Source organism: Triticum urartu, chromosome 7A (assembly GCF_056163025.1).
Source record: "Triticum urartu cultivar PI428250 chromosome 7A, HENAU_Tu73, whole genome shotgun sequence".
Classification (NCBI taxonomy): Eukaryota; Viridiplantae; Streptophyta; class Magnoliopsida; order Poales; family Poaceae; genus Triticum; species Triticum urartu.
This window is the reverse complement of record NC_141879.1, coordinates 16,982,426-16,987,834: the sequence shown is the minus strand read 5'-3', so window position 1 is coordinate 16,987,834 and position 5,409 is coordinate 16,982,426. Positions and strand designations below refer to the sequence as shown.

The 5,409-nt window shown below is 45.5% G+C and overlaps 1 pseudogene; it reads left to right on the top strand.

Annotated features, from left to right (window-relative positions):
• The first annotated feature begins 1,245 nt into the window (after nt 1-1,245).
• Nucleotides 1,246-4,318, top strand: LOC125547299 (protein FAR1-RELATED SEQUENCE 5-like; annotated as a pseudogene).
• Nucleotides 4,319-5,409: the final 1,091 nt, after the last annotated feature.

The following is a 5,409-nucleotide window of genomic DNA, read 5'->3' as shown; positions in this document are numbered from 1 at the left end:
ATGGTGCAGATGATTGGGGTTCTCAAAGGCCAGAAACGCCGCCACCTTTCGATGCATCAGAGTACAGTCAGCTCATCTCTGCAGGGCCGTTGCTGCCGCTGCTAGAACAGTATGCAGGCGTAGGTTCGATGCGTGCTAAAAAATGAAGAGAAACATTTGCCATCTTCGCGATGATGGACATGACATTCTACTTATGTCGTGCACTGTCATTTGTCTTGCAGGTTCTTATGACCAGAACACTCTTAGGAGGGCCCCGTGGCAAGTGCAGTCACAAGGCGCTAACGCTGACAAATGTACGGGCAGCCAACTCCAACTAGCTAGTATGGCTAATCAAGGTAATGCAAAAACGAAAAAAGAGCACATAATGCTGTGGACATGAAAAATGAACATGAAAAAAAGATGGCAAAAGGACTCACGAGTTATCACGTGTGTAAAATGCAGAGCCTTCGTGCAGCACGTGGAATCGGGCAGCACCCATGTACCTGCCATCGACGTCGTACACAGGTGAGTCCATAAACATAGTGAAGATGCGGATGCTCAGTTAGCACAAGGAGCATAGTTGACAACTACAAAAATTGCCATGACTGGTCTTCTACGGTTGCCATGTATTAAAAACAACATTTGCCATCTCTGCACACCTGCAGTTGCCATGTATGAAAAGCTGCAGTTGCCATTTCATGACAACTGCAATTGCCATCTAATAACAAACTGCGATTGCCCTACCGATGCAACTTCAGTTGCCATGCAAACAAAAATGCATTTGCCACATAATGGCAACTGCAGTTGCCGTGCTAGCACGAAATGCGTTTGCCGCAATTTGACCAACCACTACTATGATTGCAGGTTATTACGCTGGTGGTGACCCGGCAAACGTCTCCTGGCAAGCTTCGCAAATTCCTGGTGGATCACGTCATTATGGTGTAACAGACCACACACGATGGTCAAATACAACACAACAAGGTAGAGGGAAAATATCTGAACCACAAAAAACAGCGCTACATTTGCTATTTGTTGTTATTTGTAGGCAAAACAATGGTTGCCATGTTTGTTGAATAGTAGGTGCCATGTCTGCACACCTACAACTGTCATAAAAATGACCACCCACAGACTGACGGCTTGCTGTCTGTAAAAGATGTCATGGAAAATCACTCGAAGATGGTGTGATCCATTGTGATCCACATGTTATCCAACACAAAATTCTTAATCTCGTACCGGTTTTTCCCTGTTACAGAACCTACAACTACAATGCACAGCGGCGCCGGCACATCTACTGCGGGGAGCTCTGAGCGCACGGAAGACGCGTTCCACCAGACAGCAGACAAACATGCCGCAAACAATTTCGAGTCAGAGTCGGGAATGGCAATCATTCCAGCAATGCCGGCAAGCACCCCTTTGAACACAAGCACTGGCAACTCTCAGGTAGATGGGACTGCCGCCCATACTGAAGTGAACGATGAAACTGACGACGACGCGCAAGGGGATGAAGATGGTGGGCAATCAGAGATCGTGGTGCCTCAGCCATCGTACATTGGGCAGAGATTTGAGTCATTTGAAGCAGCAAAGGAATACTACCAGACATATGCAAAGTTCCATGGGTTTGCGGTCAACACCGAGTACCGTAGAAAATTAAGAAAACTAACGAGTACAGCAGAGGTGAGATGAGGTGCCACAAGGCACGTAGGAACAAGAAGGGGGAAGGCGATGCGCCTGTCGTTCCGGAACGAAAGAGAGGTATCATTCAGAAGACTGAGAGTCCTGTCTGTTGTAAGATAAACGTAGATGGAGCACAGTGGGTGGTCAATGAGTATTTTGACGAGCACAACCACCAACTAATAAAGAAGTTCGACCTGGTGAAATTTCTGACCGCCCACAAAGGGTTCACCCCCGTCGAAAGGCAATTCGTAAAGCTGCTACATGATTGTAACGTTGGTCCATCGAGAATGGTGCAGATACTATCTCTCATCCATAGCAAAAAGGGGACTCTGAGTAGCATGCCGTACATACCAGCTGACGTCAAAAACCTACGGGCAAGGTACCATAGAGAGAGCAAGTTGGCAGACATAGAGGCCACAATTGCCTACTTCGATGAGAAAGCCAAAGAAGATGCAGATTTCTTCTACAGGATAAGGTTGGACGATGAGGACCGTGTCAGGAACATGTATTGGGTGGATGGTGCTGCAAGGAGAGCCTACAAACATTTCCGAGATTGCATTTCATTCGACGCGACGTACCTCACCAACATGTACAAGATGCCGTGCGCTCCGTTCATAGGGATAAATAACCACAATCAGTCATTGCAGTTCGGCTGCGGGCTCGTCCGGAACGAAGACACGGATGGGTACGTTTGGCTGTTCAAGACCTTCTTGGAGTGCATGGATGGACTTGCTCCGATGAACATAATAACGGACCAGGATTTCAGCATGCGTGCAGGCATAGAGGAGGTCTTTCCATTGGCAGTGCACAGGCACTGTAGGTGGCACATTATAAAGAAGGCTGAGGAGACGCTAGGACCGTTCTTTGCTGACCGTCCAGAGCTGCACAAGGCATTCGAACTGTGCGTGGACCACAGCTTGACGGTGGAGGAGTTTGAAAGGAGCTGGATGGCCATGACTGAAACACATCAAGTCCAAGACAACGAGACTCTTGTAAGCCTGTGGGAGAAGCGAATGTACTGGGTGCCGGCCTACTTCATGCAGTGCTTCTTCCCCTTTCTGCAGACTACGCAGCGCAGCGAGGGATTCAATGCTGTTTTGAAGCGGTACGTCAGTCCTGGAAACTCATTGCTACAGTTTGCCAAGCAGTACACAGCTTTGCAACAAAAAATTCTGGGATCTGAGCTGCAGCAAGAAGCGAACACCGCGCTAAAGCAGCCAAAATTGCTAACGTACTTACCGATGGAGAGGCAAATGAGCAAGATATACACCAACAAGATCTTTAACAAGTAAGTCAGTTGCGTTACAGTCTTATTTGCAGAAAAAGCACCAAGTCAGTATGTGCCTTATAGAGTGCGATGCAGTTGCCATGATTTTGCGGTTGCCATGTTTAATAAAGTACTGTTTGCCATGCTTACTCAGATGCAGTTGTCATATTCAATAGAAATTTTGTTTGTCATGCTTACCCGGATGCAGTTTCAATGTTCAATGAAATGCAGTTGCCATGTTTAATGCAATGTACTTCCACTGGACATGTTGGTGTGCAAATGCTAGTGTCAAATGGAAAATGTTATGTTCTTGCCATGTCTATTGAAATGCAATTGCCATGTTTACTAAAATGCAACTGCCATGTTTGCTAAAATGCAATTGCCATGTTTAATAAACTCTAATTGCCATGTTTAACAAAATGCAGTTGCCATGTTTAAATAAGATGCATCTGCCATGTTTGTTGAAAATGCCGTTGCCATGTCTATTGTACTGCATTTGCCATGTATAGCGTACTGCATTTGCCATGTTCAACATACTATATTTTCCATGTTCAATGAATTACGTTTGCCATGTTCAAACAAAATGTATATCTATTTTCCATGACAACATAAGGTGCTACAAGAAAAAAGCCCACAATAGTTTAACAGAAAACACACAAAAAATGCAGATTCCAGGAAGAAATAAAGCGTGCCAGCATGTTCACGACTTTCCAGGTGGACGAACGTATGTTCAAGGTGTGTTCTATTTTGGGCATGTCAGATTCAGAACCTGAAGACCCGGACAAAGGAAGGAACTACTTCGTCACAGCCTCGATAGGCGAAGGCGAGTTCTACTGCCAATGCTGCAAGTTCGAACGGGACGGCATTGTGTGCTGTCACATACTAAAAGTAATGGACATGAACGCTGTGACACGGATGCCCCGACATTTCATAAGGCGGAGATGGACTTGGGACGCTGACGATGCGTTGGCGCCGCAAACAACACACGCAGTTCTGGCTGTGCATGACGAGAGACCAGAGTCAACCATGGAAGCCGTGAGGCACGTTGTGCTGACAAAGAACTATGCTGAGCTAATTGATGAAGCGTGCAAGAGTGATGACACAGCGAGAGTCGCAGAAAAACACAGGAAAATACTAAAAAGAGAGCTTGATGAGATCAAGAAGAGGAAAGCCGAGGAAGCCTTACACCAGTTCCCCCGCACATCAAGCGTGCCTTCATCCACGGGGCCGTCGTCTGAAAACTCGGAGATAGGATCTGGAACAGCAAGCACACAGACCCAGGTCAGGAACCCACCCCGTTCCATCACAAAGGGTCGTCCAAGAGAGATAATGTACAAGTCGGGATTGGAGATCCAAGCAAAACACAAGAAAACGAAGAAAGGGGCGGCCAATCCATGAGCAAAAATTGTGGCGTTGTGGACATTTTGTTTTGTACCCTAGATGTTGAGAATTCTTTTTTAAAACAATTGGGGGAATAACTCTTCAGGGGCATCAGAAGTGCAAGGGAAAATTCATTGAATGGTTAAATGCAGTTGCCATGTTATGGGTACTTAATCTGCCATGATGTATGCATTTAATTTGCCATGTTATGTGTAGTTAGTCTGCCATGATTTTTGATACTAAACATGCCATGCTAATTTATGCTAAATATGCCATGCTGTTTTGTACTGAATATGCCATGCTAGTTGTAGTGGATCTGCCATGTTAATTGTACTGGATCTGCCATCTTAGTTGTGCTGTAGTTGCCATGTTAATTATGCTGGAGCTGCCATGTTGTTTGTACTGTATCTGCCATGTTAGATGTACTGGACATATGCCATGGTATTCCTGATGACTCTGCATGGCATGTATTCACATGACAAAAATGACGCGGTTTACGGGCACGTAGTGTGTTGTGTGCAAGTGTATGGGAAATAAGTTGGAAAACAGTGTAACGTGCATAAACCCCAGCAAAAACGTTGTGGCTGCATGATCAACCTACCCCCGTGCAGTTACCGATGAAAATGAAGAAGAAAAACAGCCAAAAATGTAAAACGACAATGACTTTCACTACCCATGTCTGATGAACTACATTTGCTATCATTTTTAAAACATCATAGACGCGTTCAAAGCATCAAACCGATGCTAGAAACGACGAAACCATTGTAATAATTACGCCTAAAAGTAGGTTCACGTCCACACATATATTACATGAAACTATTCAAATGTCACTCGCACACCACCACTACATAGTAGCCTATGCGGGGTTGTAGCCACAACATAGCACACAAACATAGTTTTCAACGATAAACAACGAGATAATACCTTACATTCCTCGGCAACAGAATTTAAGGTGTGCGTCCGGTCTGTAACGCCACGTGATCACTTGTACTTCTTGGTGACTTTCTTGACAGCTTCCTGCACAAACTCGCGTGCTCCCGACCGCTTGTTGAAATCTTCATTCGTCAACGAGTTCCATGTGTGGATTCTCCGAAGCTCAACGACCGTTG